General features: G+C 36.0%; 1 protein-coding gene across 7 annotated transcripts in view; it reads left to right on the top strand.

Annotated features, from left to right (window-relative positions):
• The window catches only part of IL15 (interleukin 15), a 78,713-nt gene that overhangs the window by 37,700 nt on the left and 22,456 nt on the right, over positions 1–18,557 (top strand). The gene's annotated exons all lie outside the window — the stretch shown is intronic.

Here is an 18,557-nt window from a genome sequence, read left to right as displayed (position 1 = left end):
ATATATATATATATATATATATTTTTTTTTTTTTAATGAGCAGCTTGGTTAAAAAAGAAAATGTCATTTGTCCCAGAATGTTTATGGCATTTTCTAAGGACAGAGCATTGCACACATCAGAGTTAGGCAGGTTGTATTTATTTATTTATTTATTTATTTATCTTCCTGAAAAGAGCCAGGTAGTAAATATTTTAGGCTTTGTGAGCCAAATGATCTCTGTCACAACTCCTCAACTCTGCTTTATTGCTGGAAAGCAGCCATAGATGTGGGTGGGTGCAGTTCTGTTCCAACAAAATTTTATTCACAAAAACAGGTGGCAAGTGAGGTTTGGCCTGTGTGTGATAGTTTGCCAACCCTCGGTGTATAAAATGCAGAAATTCTCTATCTCACTTTTTGAGATTAACCTAGTTCTAAAATTAACCTATTAAAGGAAACGGGGGTGCTTCAAATTAAATAAATGTAAATCCAACTATCCAATTTCTGAATGATTTTGCCAATGTTAGGAATTAGAGAATAACGTAATTAGATTGTTTTGAAAGACTCCTTGAAACTTTTGAAAAATATTTGCAAATAATGTAAAAGCAAGTTCAGTCTCAAGAACTAAACAAAATAAAGCCACAGAAATGGAAACCCAAGGAACTGGCTTTTTCTTGATTAAGTGGGCACACACATTTCATATTTACTTTCAGTTATAAGTTATATTTAACTCCTTCAGAAGGAATCCTGCAAGGAAATAAAGGGGTTTATGAAAACCGAAAGTCTTTACAAGAATCTTAAGAGGAAAAAGGTAATTCCTGTGTTGCGCAATTATTTCTGGCAGCAGTAAATAGTAATAAAAATATAAATTGAAAGAAAAAGCATGAAGTACAAGTTATTTTCCTATAATTACCTACAAAGTAAAACTTATCCTCTTCATATTCTTCCTTGAAACTGCTCTGTTTCCTAGAATTTTCTTTAAGAATTCCCCAAACTCAAGAAACTTACTAACAGCCCTAGGGGTAAACACATTAGGTGTTGCTACTATTGAGATGTAAAAGAAGAAGAAAGAGGGTAGTTTGGATATTGAGAGAGATCTTGGGATATGTTTACAATAACAGCATAGCTCTGAATTATCTTGTTATTATGAGAAATTTGTGAAAATGAATAATCATTATTTTTTAAAAATTCCATTATGATCAATTCTGGGGCATAACATGGGGGAATTTTCTTTAAATGAAATCATACTTGACATAGACAAGAAATTAAACAGGAATCTCCCTTCACTTGTTTCATAGTCATGAGAAAAGTGTCATGTGCTTTCTATTTTTCTGAATTCTTGATTCCTAGATTTTTAGTGCTGCCTTCCTTTGGAGTACTTAAATACAGGCATTTTGACGTCTTTATCTTGTGGAGGTCAGTGATAGTAGTTCCTGTCTGATGTAAGGGGGGTGGTTTAGAAGAACATGGGCTGGGTGGAATTGAAGACCTCAGGTATCTGTTCAATTTGCGTAGTAAAAGCAGGCGATTAAGTCTAAGATGGTCCCTCCTGTTCACACCAAGTTTCCTGTCACAAGGACCAGAAAAGGCACTATTTCTGTAGGATGTTCCCTTGAAGGTAGCTTTTATTTTTGGGTAATCAACTGGGAAGCATATTGGGCTTTGTGCTGAAGAAATTTTGGTCGTGATGACATTTCTGCTAACTGAAACTCTTATAGTGTTTATCATGATCTTTGTTTTCTTTTTTATATTCTGATGATAAATGTATTTATAAAGCTGAATTTGGATGTGGCTCATTGAATAGAGATCTCATGTGTGCGTGCTTTCACACAAACCCCCTCCCCTTTTATTTTGGCTAGGGCTGCAATCTGCAGGATTGTGTAGCCTTCAGCCACCATCTTTTACTCGATTTATCTCAAACTTTTAATTTTATTTATCCTTCTGATTATCAAAGTAATATATGCTCATTATAGTAAGAGTGGAAAGTATAGAAAAGTGTAAAGGGGGGAAAATATTGCCAGCAATACAGTTATAAAGAGGCAATTTATTAAATCATTCTTTCCAGGGTTATTTTTTCCTACATGGTTTTGATATAAAAAAGATTCTATTTTTTTTTTCTTTTTAAAAAAAACACAGCAACTGTGACATTTCCCTGTGACATTACATAAGTAAATATTATTTTTATTTTTAATATGTATGTTTAATATTTATTTTTAACATGTATATAATATTCCAGTTTAAAAGGTATCCGCAATCCATTATGGTTTCATTAATTTGAGGTTATTAAAGATAATACTTCAGAAAATATATTTTTGAATAAATCTCTGTCCAGATTTCTGATAATTTTGTTAGGAAAATTTTCTAGGAGGGGAATTAAGATACCTGAAGTTATAAATATTTTAATAATGTTCCACACATGTTCCAGAAAATATGTACAAATCAGCTTCTACGTCATCTCTTTGAGAGTCTTGGTGACATTGTATCCTCTCTGATGATGATGTTTAACGGTTTTAAAGCAATCTTTCCTGGTTCCATGAGGAATAAGGCAGGAGTTTGGGCCAAATGTAATTCTCCTCTTGGAAATCATACAGAATGAGATTTCGGGGAGACCCACAAAATACTTCTATAGCAAAACCCAGAGGCAATGAAAAGCCTTGAAATCCAGTACATGTGTCACTGGGGGCAAAAGCAATTGAAGCCAGCAGAATCTGTGCAGGAGGCCCTGCTGGAGTGACAGAGAGGAATGGGAGTGTGGAGGGGACCCAGTGATGGCAGATGCCAACAATCATCAGCACATACATATTCCAAGAAGGAGAAAGCCCTGTTCTGAGTGGGAACTAGGCTTGAACAGGAAGTCCTTGATGTGAGAAATAAAGATTCTTTGTCCCCCTGACAAACCTCAGAAAGCACATCCTTCAAAAAGGAGGGAAATACATTGGAAGAAGGGACTGTGTATCTCGGTGGCAGCTTCCAGTGACAAAGCTGGAGTAGCTCAGAATGGGTGCATAAGGACCCACATCTCTTATCAGGACCTTGACAAGGCGCGTCCCGACAGGAGGGGCCGTGTACCTGCTCGCATGGTGGGTTTCCTGCCTGGGCTTCCCTCCTGACATGGAAATGTGGACACGTTAACAGGCTGTGTTAATTATCTCATCAATTATCAGTGTGATAAGGGATTAGTAACAAATTCTTGCCCCTTTCTCTGCCTGGGAGCGACTGCTGAAGGTACAGTTTGGTAGCTCTGCACACTTAGAAATGGCCAGCCCTGCAGCCCTCTCTTCTGTGGGTTTCTCCCCTTTCCTGCTTTTCCCTGTTTTCATTTCATCCTGCTTTCCTGGAATCACCCTCCTTAGTGAAAAACCTCTTCTGTGTCTAATGATGATGTCATCATCTTCATTGTCTGATTTCCATTGGAATTTCTCCTCTGATTCACGAGTTATTCAGCAATGTTTTGCTTAATTTTCAAGTGATTGAGAATTCCCTAATTATCCTTTCACGTTACAGATTTCACAGCCAGGATTCTGCCAGAGAATAAACATGGAATAATTTCAGTCCTTTTAATTATATAATGACTTGCTTTATGGCTCAACATATGGTCAACTTTGGCAAATATTCCAGTAGTACTTGGAAAAAAGAGTGAATTTTGCCATTGTTGGGAATAATGCATCACGCATGTCAAGTAGGTCAAGTATATTAACTGCCTTTTTCAGACCTACTGTAGCATTTCCCATTGTTCTATTAACTTTTGAGAGTGATATTTTACAACCACCCACAATGTGGTGAATTTGCCTATTTCTCCTTTCCCTATTTCTGTTAATTTTCTGTTAATGTTGTTTAATGTTTTCTAAAATTTGTTTTTAATGTTTAATGTTTTCTAAAATTTAAAGCTATGATTTTAGGAGGCTATATTTTGGATGGTGATATCCCCCGGGTGGGCTTTTTCATGGGTATGGAATTCTGCCCTGTCTTTCTAATACGGTTATTTGCCTTATAGTCTGCTTTTTCCACTGTTAGCTATTCCAATTTATTTCTTTTAGTGTTTGCAGGATATATATTTTCCCTTCCAATTACTTTCAGCCTCTCTTTGTCCTTATGTTATTCTCTTGTAAACAACATGTAGTTGTGTTTTATGTTTTTGTTTTTCAATTCAACCTAACAATCTTAGCCTTTTAGATAGAATATTTAGTCCATTTTCATTTAATATAATTAATGATATAGTTGTGTTTGTATATACCATCCAACTATTGTTTTCTGTTTAATCCATCTTTTATGTAGCTTTTTTATCCTTTCTTGACTTTATTGGTACTAATCAACTTTTTAGTATCTCCTTTTCCTTCACCAATTTGTTAGTTAATATTATTTTGTTCTTATTTGTTACTTTAAGTTTTACATGTATCTTTTTAAAGATGTTGCTATAGATATTAGTTGTTACCTAGATAGTACAACATGTATCATTTATATGTTACATTCTCTCTAATGATTTTTTTAAAAGGAGAAATCCTTTCTGTGTGATTTGAACACTCCCAGAGAAAAAGAAGCTTCAAATTATTTTCATTAAGTTATAATAGCATTGATACCTAAGCATAGTCAAAATTCTACAAGAAAACTATCCCCAGTTTCATTTATAAGTTTCAGTGCAAAGCTCTTTAGAAAATTATTAGAAGAAAGAACCCAGCAACTCTTAAAGGAGTATACATCATGGTAAAGTAGGGCTCAGCATTATAGGAATGAAAGATTATGAACTCTATTAAAATAATTCATCATATTAATTGATCTAAGAGGGAAAAGCACATGTTAATCTCTATAGATGCTGAATATTCGTTTGACAAAATTCAACAGCCATTTGGATGTTTAAAAAACAGAACAGCTCAATAAAGTAAGAGTTAAATATTTTATAACCATGACTAACTGACATACTATTTATGCACTCACACATACACACACACAAACACAGCCCAGAGACAGCATTATAAATAATGTCAAAATGCTAGAGGCACTTCTGCTGTCTCTGCTCTGAGTACAAACAAAATAAGGGCACACAGTTCTCACCTCGACTGGTGTTGCTCTACCGGAGTTATTAGTCAACAAAGCTAGACAGGAAAAAGAAATCTGAGGTGTAAAATATAGAAAGGTGGAAGTAAAACTGTTATTTGTAGAGGATTTAATACCTAGAAAGCCCAAAGAAATCTGAAAATTTTCTATTCAATTTCAGCATTTAAAAGAGGAAGAAACAAAAAGGAATTTGACTCATTAAAAAAATTATTTGGTTGGCAAAAAACAAAACAAAACAAAACCTAACTACTCGGGAAATTCTTCTAAAGGAGAATGATAAACTGGGAAAAAAAATATTTGCCTCTCAAATCACCAAGAGTTTTCTCTTAATATATTTTAGAAATTGTAGGGGTGTGGAAAAGTACAAAGCAATAGAACAATAGGCAAAGATCAGGAATGGACATTTTGCATAAAAAGAAATACAAATAGTATTTCAAGTCATAAAAATATTCAACTTCATGTAAAATGCTAGTTATTGAATTTTATTTAAGGAGTTGGAGTGTGGGCCTAGAAGTATATATTTCTACATTTGTTTGCATTTCATGAAGAAACTTTCAAAGATCCACAGGAACTAATAAAATTGTCTAAATAAAGAGAAGAGCGTAGAGGGAAAATAGGATGGACCTGGACAGGAATCAGGGCACAATTTCTAAAAGAATACCTCTCATATTATTTTGTTTTTCAACCATGTGACTACCTTTACAGAAAAAAATAAAAATTTTTTTTTTTTGAGAATTTTTAAAGTCAGGAATTGTATCTCATTTTGTTTCGTATTCTTGATCACTGTAGACATTAAATTCCTTAAAGTGTTCATTTGCTATTTATATTTTGACTCTTTGAAATTAACTCTTCAGTTCTTTAGAAATATTTTTGTTTTTCTTACCAAATTTTATAATCCCTCACTATATAAGGAATCAATACATTTTAACATATTTCTTTCACTTTTTGGCTCTGTTTATCCTATCATTTTATTGACTATACATTGACTTATAGAATGTAGTGATTTTTATTTTGTCAAATTTATCAATCTTTGTTGAGTATTTTAAAAATTGCTTTAAAGACTATCCAGAATCAGATACTTACTTATGTATTTTTTTTAAAGCTGAAGTTTGTCATATGATTTCTTCTAAATAACTAACCAATGGCTTTATAGAATCTTTACTAAGTGCTGACTATTCCCTTATGTGCTGCTCCGAGATTCACTGGTACCGTGTTTCATTGAGTCATCTATCCGTACTTCAGTGACAAACTGACTTTCATTCTGTGGTAAATTTTAACATCTGCTAGGTCAGTGCCTCTATTACTCTCCTATTTCAAAATTATTTTCACCAGTGGATTTTTTCCCTGTCAGTTTTAAGATCTTAGTGTCAATTTAACTTTTTATGTCAACTTTACTTTCCATTTCATTTCTTATGAAATAATTTGGAAAAATGATATTTCTGTAACATACAGTCTTTCCATCCAGGAATAAAGTATGCTTCTCAAAGTATTTAATTGTCTAGTTTTATTGACATTTTATATAGTTTCAGTACATTCCTTATGATAGTCATTCCTAAGTATTATATAATTTTATCATTAATATGGATTAGATAATTTCTCCTACATGTTGCTAAGATATAGAATAATTAATATAAAAATGATCAGTTATTTAATTTCTGTTTGTCATTTATTTTGTTCCAAACTATCTCGTAGACCTTGCTATTTTAGTTCTTACGACTTTTCATGTAATATGCTTAGCTTTGTTAATTAAATAATTGTAGAATATACAAGTAATGGTTTTATCATTTTCAATAGTTATAACTAAAGTTTCTATTTTTCTGCCATTATTTGTATTAATCAGAAATTCCAGGAAAGTGCCAAAGAATACCACCAGGGTGTCTTATTCCTGAATACAATGGGAATACCTATAATGATTTGCTAATAGATTTGTAGTTGGTATTAGTTTAAGGAAGATTTGATTATATTAAGTAATTATTATTCTCTCCCTTTACTAAGAGTTTATTATTGTTTTAAAGAAGAATGGGTGCTGACTTTTGTCAAACTCATTGTCAGGGCTCAGTTGGTTCAGTGTTTAAGAGATGGGCTGACCGGAGTTTGAAGCCCTGCTCTCCCACTTTGTAGCATTGTATCCCAACCTTGGGCTAGCTGCTGTGCTGTCAGTTTCATCATTTGTAAGATGGAGCTGGCAATCATGTCTGCCTCACAGGTTCTATAAACAACACATGAGCTAAAGCCTGTACGTGTTATGTATGGCCCTTGCAGTGTGGTAGGCACTCAGTAAGCAATACCCATTATTATCATCTATTGAGAAGATGGCATGCTTTTTCGATGGAACAATTTAAGATGAAAGAATTTGAGGAAAGCAAGTCGGCTAGAATCTCAGATAACAGTGACTCATCTTATTAACAGCACACATCTCTCTGCCCTGTAGTTTAATTCACCTATGGTTTAATTCACACCCTATTTTTTCACTCTCAGTGTGTCACTTACCTTTAAAAAAAAAAAAAAAAAAAAAGAAAAAAGCTTTGCTTTATCCAGTCAGCAAGGTTAAGAAACAAGTTTGTCTTTTGCTTTTCAGAGCTCTGTTTATTCAGTTTTAGGAAGGGTGGAGTTCAATCAAATACCAGTTTTTGAAACACTGTGGTTTTTTGTTGTTGTTATAATAAGAGATAATGTCAGCACCCATTATTTTTATCACACAATGTGGTGTGTGTGTGGGTGTATTTTATTTTATTTTTTAGAAAGGCCAGTGAGAAGAGGGACCAGAGAGAGCGGAGTGTGGAGTGAAGTGAGTTTGGAGAAGTTTGGTAGGAACTAGATTGTGCAAAGCTTTATAGGTTATTCCAAGTATTAATATTATTTTGGACTGAATCCTGAGGGCAATGGGAAACTTCTAGAGGAATTTTAAGCAGGGGAGAGACATGATTCAATCCATGTTTTGCCAGGATCTCTAGTCTATGGAGAACAAATTTGGGGGAGGCTTGGATAGTGAAGAGGGCAGTTGGGAAGTGATGCAGTAGTTCAAGTGAAATTGGATGTGGTTTAGACTAAGATTCAAGGGACAATGTGACAAGTTGGGAACAGTCAGTGGATGACACAATAAAATGCTTAAAGTGACGTATCATCGTAGTTCGCAGGCCCAAGGATGACTGGGTATCCCTTGTTATCTGACGTGGTTTGAGACAGATCAGTAGCTTTTGCTTTAGGTAATAGTTGCTGTCCAGAAAAATCTAGCTTAAAACTTCTTTTCTGTAGAGGGGTTCCTAATTAACCATTGATCACATGTACAAAGTTTGAAATGCAATTCTGCTGTGGTTGAGGATGGATGGGAACTGTGCTATGGGAGAATCCCCGTTAACAGCTTGGAGCCCTGGCAGGCCATCGTGGTGGCTAGCCATCATTTTAACTAGTAATTTCTTATGGGTTAAGAAACCAGCTCACCAAACTTGTTAGGAAGTTATGTAACATAAAATTAAGGACTTTTTTTTGCATGAGTTTTATAATATCTTTTTTGGTTGCTTGGGGTTTTTAAGATTGTTGTTGTTTTTAATTTAATTTTTTATTTTTACCACTTGACCCCCTCACCCACCTCTTTGCCCTGGCCCCCACCTCTGGCAACCATCAATCTCTTCTCTGCAGCCACAAGCACCCATCCTTCTCCACCGAAATCACCCTACTGAGCACAATCTCCCCATGTGTGGGGTATGTATATTTGTCTCTAAAATATTTAGAAAGTTGTGAACGTACTATGAGGGTTAGTCACATACACATATAAGTGTGAATCTCACTATCACCATCTACCATTAGTAAGCACATTTATTTAGTCCTCTATCTTAATTTAAAATTTCTGATCTAATAGGTTATCAAAATATTCTGTGGAAACCTAGCCTGACATTATTCACATTTTTTATGGGATATTAAGCTTTGTCTACTGTCACTGTTAGTAAAGTTCACTTTACAGAAATGTAATTTGTGCATTAAAACATTATACGGGGTGCATGATTACCTTTTATTAATATATGTTTTGTAATTGTGCTTAAACCCCTTTGTAATTTTATTGAAAAATTTTAAATGAGTGTTTTTGTGACAGAAATAATAGTTAGTACCCCATATACTGGAAAATATATGCAAGTCTTTGTTAAGAGATATTTTCTTTAGAACGGAGAGACGTTTGAAAGATAGGTGCTGTAGGTCCTCTGAGCCTCGGTCTATCTTGCCGGGCCATGCTTTTAAGGCATCTTGCTGTCTGTCCTGGGTTCAGCTTCCTTTATGTTCCCTCACCACTGCCTCACCCAGGGAAGCCTCTGGCTCTCTCTTCAGCCGTCTTCTCTTTGTGTCTTCCCTGTGCATTTTGGGAGAAGCTTCTGGATTCCTTCTAGAGAGGAGGTGTGCGTGTATTAACTCAACCCATCTCTGCACTTCACTAATTCTCACCTTTGTTTCTCAGTCACGTTTGGCTGCCTCTTGAGTGGGGCTACGCTAGATACTCGTATCCATTGGGAATCCCAAAGTGGGTAGGGGGCAGAACTAAGCCTGCCAACAAATGCACTCTCAACCAGCTCCCTGAGGGCATCCACCCCTGGAGGACGAATTTATCACACACATGTCTTCTTTGACCTCTGTTTCTCTTTGTCCCCCCACCACCCTCCCATTCTGAAACACCTACTTGTATCACGTCCTCCTGAGCCTGAGGGCAGCCTGTCATCTAGCCTTCAGAGAGCTATGTTTTCACTCTCTGCTATGGAAGAAACCCTGTAGACCAAATTTCATTTTCAAGATAGGAGACCTGGGAAAGCTGGGTAGTAGGGATTTTCCAAACAGGCGGTGACATCAGTTTAATTGTGAGAGGAGCTTTGCATAGCGGTACAAACCTGGATGCAAGCTGGGCTGGCTGGTTCCTGCTCTGAGGCTGCCACTTACACACTGTGTGACTTTGGGCAAGTTATGTAACTTCTCTGTTTCTCAGATTTCTCATCTTTAAAATGATGACAGTACCTTCGTTATATAGTTGTTGTCATGAAAAAAATTGTTAATATGTAAAGAGCTTAGAACAGTAACTGATAGTCATATTTGATATTTGTTAGCAATTATTTTATTATTACTCTTAATAGTAAGAAAGATATTTTATGTGTTTGAAGACAGACTATTAAGTAAAATATGGTAAAATGATTAAATATTTTTATATATAATGGCTAACAGTTGTATTTATTTTTTGTGTTTTAGTAATTATTACTAGCAAATGGGAAATGAGGTATAGTTTAAGGCCTTCTCTATAGTTCATAGTAATTTATAAGTCTTTGCTTTTTATAATGAAAGAAATATAACAGCAACTTCTAACCAATGTGTTATAAGTAAAGGATCTATCCCTACATAGGAGAAAATCTACTTTGAAAGTTTTAAAGTCTCACTATTGATCATTACATTGTCTTTAGTGGTTTGACGATAACAAATGAATTCTGTCTCTTAATGGCTCTCTTTCATGACAAAAAGATAAATATATTGTAATCTCGTTTTCCTTTTATCTCAGTGCATAACCAAGGCTTAAGAGTGCATAGAGTTGGGATGGGGAGAGACTTTGTTTTCGTTTCTTTCTTTTTTGTTTTTGTTTTGTTTTAATCTAGTAGTTTCAATGTTATTTCTAACTGATTCGTCTCCTTACTTTTTAAATGACCTCACAACAAAATATTATTTTGTGGCATTTATCTTTGTTGTTTTGTAATCTCTGTGATTTTGTAATTTGTATACCACAAAATCTTGAGGGTATGTATGAAACAGTAACACAAATTTATCCATTTTGCTAAAAAACAAGGGATTTCAAACAATTTTGACAAGAATTTTCCATTGAAAAATGTTACAGGATCTAGATTGAACAGTAGACTTAATACATAAAAGCAGGGAGTGCACCTCACCACTTAGGGTTTGGTGCTGCGTGATTTTAAAAAATACGTACAAAGCAGTGATAACAGTAAAAACATTCCAGTTTGTAGCCAATTACATAGCTGTACGGAATGTCTTTCACTTTCTTGAAAGTGCATCATGGTTTCTTCTCACTTTTAGATATGCCGCATCCTCAGCTTAGAACACTTTCCATCCCCTTCGCACTTAAGGAATGTCTGCTTGCCCTGTAGGTCCCCGTTTCGATGTTACTTCCTCCTGAAAGTCTCACGTCTCTTGCATGTTTTAATAACACCCTCCCCTAACATTCTCACTATCGTGTAATTTCTGTGGGTTTATCTGGCTTCCCCATTGGACTGTGAGCTCAGTGAGCTGTGCCCTTGATCTTGATCACCGTGTGGCTTCACTTCATAGCACATCACTTAGAGCATTTTAGTTGGCAGTTGATAGTTGTGGAATGAATTAATTTGGAGTAATTAATTTAAATTAATTTTCTTTCAACCCACAATTATACTTTTATAACTAAGCATGATTTGGACCCGTTGAACAGTAAGCAAAGCCCTGGATCTTCCCTGTTTGGGTCCTAAAATGTAGAAGATTTTGCTCAAGTTGATATTAGATTTGTGCAGATTTCAGGTCGTTCTTCAACTGCGTTTTACTGTCACCGACAACTACAACCTGGAACACTTAGGACCTTTGTTTCCTTATTAGGATCCTAGTTCTTTTTAAGGATATCCAGCTTTTGTTGTTGTTTTCTGCATAGCCTAGGTAGGATGCAAATACAAATTAAGCAGACTTATTTTCACATGGGCTCTGTGGAATCATCTGATTATCTTATTGGGATACCGCATGTGAAACTTCATTTTAATTTCACAAACCTGTAAGTCTGTTCATAGGGGAACTTAGGCAGAAGTCATACCAAACAATTTTACAGGGGGATTCCCAGAAATGTTGACTTATAAAATGTGTCAGAAAACTCTGACGTTTCATAAAAGAAAGTATTTAAGGGCACGATAACTGCATCTCGGATTCTTACTGCCGGCTAAACACTGTGCTAGACACATCGCGCGCATAATCTCTGGACTCACTCCAACCGTTGATGATTTGTATTAGCTCTGTTTTTCCAGAAGCTCTGAAAGTTAAGTAACTCACCCTATGTATTAGTTTTCTGTGCTGTGTAACAAATCATCATAAACGTAGTGATTTAAAATAACACCCATTAATTACATCACAGTTCTTCAGTTCAGAAGTCCAGCCAAGCTTCAGTGGATATTCTGCTCAGAGTCTGACAGGGTGAAAATTAAGGTGTCTGGTAGGCTGGACTCTTCGCCAGAGGCTCTAGAAAGAATCCACTGCCAAGGTTATTCCAAGTGTTGGCAGAATTCCGTCCCTGTGGTTGTAGGATTGAGGTTCTCCTTCACTTGCTGGCTGCCAGCAGGGGCCACTCACCGCTCCTAGAAGCCAACAGCATTGCCTCTTCCGGGCTCCCCTCATCTTCAGACCAGCAAGTATAATCCTTCTCATGATTTCAGTCTCTCTAGCTTCCCTTTCTGCCACCAGCTAGAAAAAAATTCCCTGCTTTTAAGAGCTCATGTGATTAGATGAGCCCTTAAAAGGTAAGCCCCATGCCCCCCAAAATCTCCCTACTGTGCAATATAATAATTATGCAATATGATGCCACCAGGAGTGGCCTATCGTCATGTGCACGTTTAGGGTGGGAGTTTTTCTGAGTGTGGTCTATAATTCTGCTTGCCATACCTTATGACTCAAAAGAGTAATTCACAAAGTGGGAGGTCAAGCCTGGATTTGGGTGAAAGACAGAGCTTGTCCCTAAACCACATTCATCAGAGGGTCTGATTTTATCCATGGGCATTCATTAAGGAACCAGCCTCATTGCTGCATGCATGGCCAGACGGTGTTGGTACCAAGTAGTGCTATAAACAGTATTGCCTTAGAGGGCTCCAGGACAAGTTTACATGACACTGATCCTGTAAAATATGAGACCCAGATGGTCAGGATGTACATAAATTAGGTTTGGTTATGCTCTACATATTTCCCTGATTTGCACTTACATCAGTTCAGTTCTCCCTTTATCAAGGTGTAGTTTCTAGTTTGTATCCTCTCTCCCCTCTGTTTATCTTATAAAGATGTGGTTAATTAAGAGTGATGCTCATTTCAGTTTCTTTGGGAAATTTGAGTGCAGTCATAGTTTTTCTCCTTATTTATATACTTTCAGAGGTCATTGACTTTAAATTCCTATAGCAACGTGCTAAGCGAACGGCAAAAGATATAAAGTCAATCAAGAACACGTCCCAATCTTAATCGTACAAAGCTACCATTAACTAGAGACCACATGGATTTTTATGAAGCATAATATTTGATCTGGTGCACAGAATGAAAAACCCAGATGTGTCATTTTGTTGATTTTAAATAACATGAGCAAATATATGACATATATTTCTTAGTCTGTTGAGTGTAACATTTTTAAAACAAAATAGATTTTTTTGTTGGAAGCTATTGAATCTTCTTTTTTTCCATTAAAACAAGGACAGGAATCTTCTTTTTCCCCCATGATTTACCAGGTCAGAAGGCACCTCACAGACAGTAACCAGCCCAGTTGTATTAGGAAACAAAGGCCAATCCTGATTTACTTGATAACTGAGTAATTTGGAACAAGTCACGAGACATCTCTGAATCTCATTGTTCCCAACTATAAAATGAGCAGTTCCAAAATTCTACTATTTCAAACACATCTATGACATACTTTAGTTAGATTCCAAGTTGCTGGAGATATTTATTTTTGGTTTAACTGCTTAGAAATTTGTTTGCTGGATCTCATCAAGACAGGAAAACAATTTATAGTATATGTGAACATTATAGTAAAACTGATTGGAATGTTCAGGGGCTTGTCATACTTAATCAAATTACAGGATTGGTTTTCTATCTTTTACACAGTAAAACTCTTTCTTGGGTTCCAATCTTTTGTATACTCTGCTCTTCGCAAATAAGTGTTCCATTTTCTTTCCCTTTTCTCTTATTTTACCGGAAATACATTTTTTTCCGGCAAAATATTTAAATGTTATTTGGTCACAATTTATGCATGATTGTTCTTCCTGTAATGAGACATTAATATTTCTGCTATCTAGGATAAATTACCGAAATATTAAACCACAGACATCGTGATAGCTGACTGTGGCCGAAGTAGGTGTGCATTATCTCAGCAAAGTTGGTTTTGCCTTTCTTTGTGAAATACGTTGTATGAAACACTGGTGTTGCCAAACTGATGGATTCTCCCCCAAATTGATGGCCCAGTTGTGACAAGTCAGTGCAATGCACATGTTGCTTTAGAGCGTTAATGACAATCAAATGAACAGTTAAATTAGAAATGGGGTCTGAGCTATAACTTCTTTCCCTGGAAGGGGGATATTATAGTCAACATGCACATAGGGAATGATTTTTCTGGTAATAAAGTCTGGACAGTAGCAACCAGGACAGAACAGAACTATACATGCTGTAAAAACCAAAACAGTTTTCACATTGCAAGAACCTACACTACTGTGTGTTTGCAGTGCTTGCTTAGTGCAAGGGGAAACAGCTGTTGATCTGTTTTCCTTTTGGCTTTATTTTCTCTTTACACTGCCATTCCGTCAGTATGTGGCTTCATAAAGCTGTAGGGTTCTGATAGGAAAACGACGGAGGCCATGTGCTTTGGAAGCCAATGTGTTGATTTTCTAGCTGGATAGTGATATTTTATTATCGCTGGAGGGAGAGTGTGACTAGGAGTGTTAGAGTCAGGAAGCCTAATGCCACCAATACCATGTCCAGAAGTGAGCTATCGCCTGTGTTTTATGGGCCTCTTTCGATTGAATGAATATTGTATTGCTGTTTTTAGCTTTTGATTGTTTGAATATCAGAGACTTGTCAGATGGTTCTGTTTCTTTCAAACACTTGATGGAAAGTTTTGTTGTAAAGCTTCTTTCATGGAGATGGCTTTATGTCTTGGCTGTAAAGGGAAGTCCCATAAAATGTGACCGGAAATTGTCTTTATGAGTTGCTGCCCCCTGTGCTATTAAAAGCTCAGAACCTGAGTGTTAGTTTGAACTCAGAGCTGTGTTTGCCCTGTGTATCTTTTGGATGTGTTTTTCATCTTACCACTTCCTGCCTACAGAACATTTCTCCCACCAGCCTTCAGCTCAATAGTCTTGTTCAACCCATCCTTGCTGTACATTAGAACTAAACTTTTGGGGTGTCTTCCTTGGATACCTGCAGTGTCAATACCCAAAACCATTTATTTTCAGTCATTCACCTCATTTATTACTCTAGACGTAATTCCTAAGAAATGCTTCCTGCCAGGGAGTCCTCAGTGAGCATTAATTGAACATTTGGGAGAGATTTTTTTTTAATTGAAATGAGCATTCTTTAATGCCAATTTTTCCATATTAAGACTTCTTTGTTCTCCACTTGCATTTTGTGGGTAGGTCACTCTGGTTTCATGCCTTTCCTGGCTGGCATCTATGATATTCAGCTGAGCCTGTACACACCTATATTCTCCCTGTAATCCTGTGACTAATTAGTGGTCCTATTTTACTTTAGTTAAGCAGAACCTGAGAGAGTTTCTGTCTTTCATTATTGTATGTTTTCCTTCTTTCCTCAGAATACCTTTTGAGTCTTACTCTGAACTCTTACATGAGATGCGCTGTGAAACACAATTTCTCCTCTTCCTTCCCCCTTGCCCCTTTTTCTTATGAATTGGCGTGTTTAATTAACCTGAGTGAAAAGAAGGAGAAGACACCTTTTTTAAAAAGGGGAATGGAAATCATAGTAATGTTTGGTTTTCCCTGGAAACAGGTTGTTCGGCCTCAGAGGGAGTCTAAACTGTACAGATATTACTTCACATTTTCCTTTAAAAATAAATAAATAGAAGGATAAGTGGCAGTCCAGACAGACTGTTTTGTTGTGCTTTAATGGCCCATGGTAGCCCAGATGTTGAAATGCTTTAAGTGGGAAAAGAATTTTCTTTCATCTTCTTTTCTGCTAATGGTGTTTAGTTGTTGTAAATATTCAGTTCTAGCAGGATAATGGGTGCCTGAGGGAATCAAAGTGAAATAACGGGATTCTTAACATATTTGTTCATTTCTGTTTAATTTGTATTTCATACATTTCTACTGGAAACTGAGAAAACATTTTTTTTTTCCCCAAAAGGCAATTACTCTGCCAGGCCCTGTTGCCCTATTATTATAGGGTCTTCTTTCTTTTCAGATAATAATCCACAGAATCTCTTCAGATGCCGCAGTTAAGTCATTAATTGGCTTGATATAAGGGGTTGTTAGTGCAGAAAGCTTATTCTCTCCATTGGTTGTATATAACTCCCAGATATTAAGTGATTCATTGTGTTGTTTCTGAGGCCAAGAATCATTATTTTCTTTTGTCACCATACAACTGTGGATTTCAATTTACTTCACAAACTTACAGCTCGTGTTGAATTAGTTTTTGCTGAGAAGTGATTTTTCTAGACAATTGTTTAAATTTTTTGATTAACAGTCAACAGTAAATACAACATTTGAATTGGTATACTCTACTGTAGAGATTATTAATGTAAGACTTTGTTCTTTTAGTGTACCTTTCCTCTTTCAGAAATCGTTTTGCTGAACTGCGGGGTTTTCTGAATGTTTTTTCAGAGTTAACAACAAAGACAAGTTTAACTATTATCTTCCCATAGAAATGATTAATATGTTAATATCCACCTTTGTTCTCCTTATTTGTACCTCCCTCTTCTTAAATTAAGATCCATATTTGTTGAAAGAAATGTGAACACTAGGAAAATTTTACTTAATGATGACTAACGCTGAATTTTCTTTACTGAGTCTAACTTTAATTGATAATTAAATTACACAAATAAAATAAATGTTATGTAGTTGCAGATTTTTTTCCATCAAACCTTTGAACGAAGTTACTTAAGGTATAAGGTACTACCTAGAAATTTCTATTAGAAAGTCAGTGGTATTTTACCTCCACGTGTCTACAACACATGCATAATCTATACTCACATTAAAAAATGTATAAGCTATATACAAGCAGAGATTTTTTTCTTTTGTTCTCTGCAGCGGCAAACATCCTTTTGTATGTCTGTATGTGCACGCGTGTACACACACACACACACACACACACACACACACACTCACTCAGTGGAACGCCAACATTGGAAAGTTCCCTGGGCAGTTAGGGAAGGGGGAGACAATCTGGTGTAATGGAAACAATATGGACTTGGTATCGCCTCTGGGTTGTTCTACTACCTGCATTGTGGGAATTTGGAACAAGTTATTTAATAACTTCTGGCTCACTTTTATCTTATCTGTACGTTAAGATCACATTCCCACGTTTACCCTCACCTTCAGTCATTGGTACAATATTTGTGTGACAGTGGTGAAGGTGATACTGAAGGGGAAGGAGACAGCTTTGGGCTGGAGAGGGGTGGGTACAGATTTTCTGGGGGAAAAAAAAAAGTATTGCTCACTTTTCAATTTTATTTGAAAGGGGGCTATAACCAAAATATACTGTGTAAAAGTATATTTTGTAAAGAAGTTGAATAATGACCAGCTTTAATCGGCAGGTCCAAATATAGGAACAATAGGAATATTTGATAAAGCAAATTTTAAAAAAATACATATAACGAAGCAACAGTTACAAAGAGGACCACAGTCTAAATGGGAGCTCCTCCATGGGACATTTCATGTAGGAACTCAGCTAAGTATGACCCAATCCTGTATTTACCCTACTCATCATGCCATCAGCTATGAATTTTACTCTTAAAGAATCAATAGTCATTTCTTTCCTGTAAAAAGGATGAGTTGCTGACCGGGAATCATAAATTAAGTTATTCAGTTGAAGGACTATTTATTAGATGAGAGTCATAGTTTGTTGAATAAGTAAACAACCCATTTGGATGTTTGTACAAGCTGATGTTAAAAAATGATTTGTAATTTTTATTTCTCTTTGGTTATACATTTAATTACTAACGCCTGTCAAGTACAACTGTTAAGTAACAGCATTGTTTAAGAATCTCAAGTTGTATTCCGTTGCCCAGAAAATCAAATGGGTTTCCTCAGCTTGACCCTGAAGGTCACATGCAATCTGACTCCTACCTGCCTATTCCAGTGCATTTCCGTTCGCTCTCTTCAGTACTTTCCTGTCATGCCTCTTAGGTTTTCTCATGTTCGGATGGTATTATTTATGCGGGGTCTATATTAGCTGGAATCTCTTCCTATTCAAATTTTATTCACTCTTGAGTTTTAACCTCAGTTGCCATCCTATCCAAAAGCCTTCACCACTTGCAGCAGCATTTTTTCATCCTTCTTTATTATTCATTTATTCATGTATTCACAATCATACCACACATATTTATTGCGTACCTTCTATGTTAATGGTGCTGTCCTTTCCTACACGTGAATTTCTATTTCATGTCTAGTTGTATCCAAGTAGTTATACTGAGTTTGTTGTTTGATGTCTGTTTAAACTCCTCTGTAAAACTGAGCTCATAATGGCAGTGATTATGGTTTTCGTTTACTTGTTTGTTTGTTTTTTAAAGAGAGATGATGGAATAGTGTAAGACATGACCAGACCAGGAGTTCTGAGTC

Source organism: Rhinolophus sinicus, chromosome 15 (genome assembly GCF_057876585.1).
Source record: "Rhinolophus sinicus isolate RSI-liver-muscle chromosome 15, RSI-T2T, whole genome shotgun sequence".
Taxonomy (NCBI): domain Eukaryota; kingdom Metazoa; phylum Chordata; class Mammalia; order Chiroptera; family Rhinolophidae; genus Rhinolophus; species Rhinolophus sinicus.
Note: the sequence above shows the minus strand (reverse complement) of the source record. Positions and strands in the feature narration are given on the sequence as shown.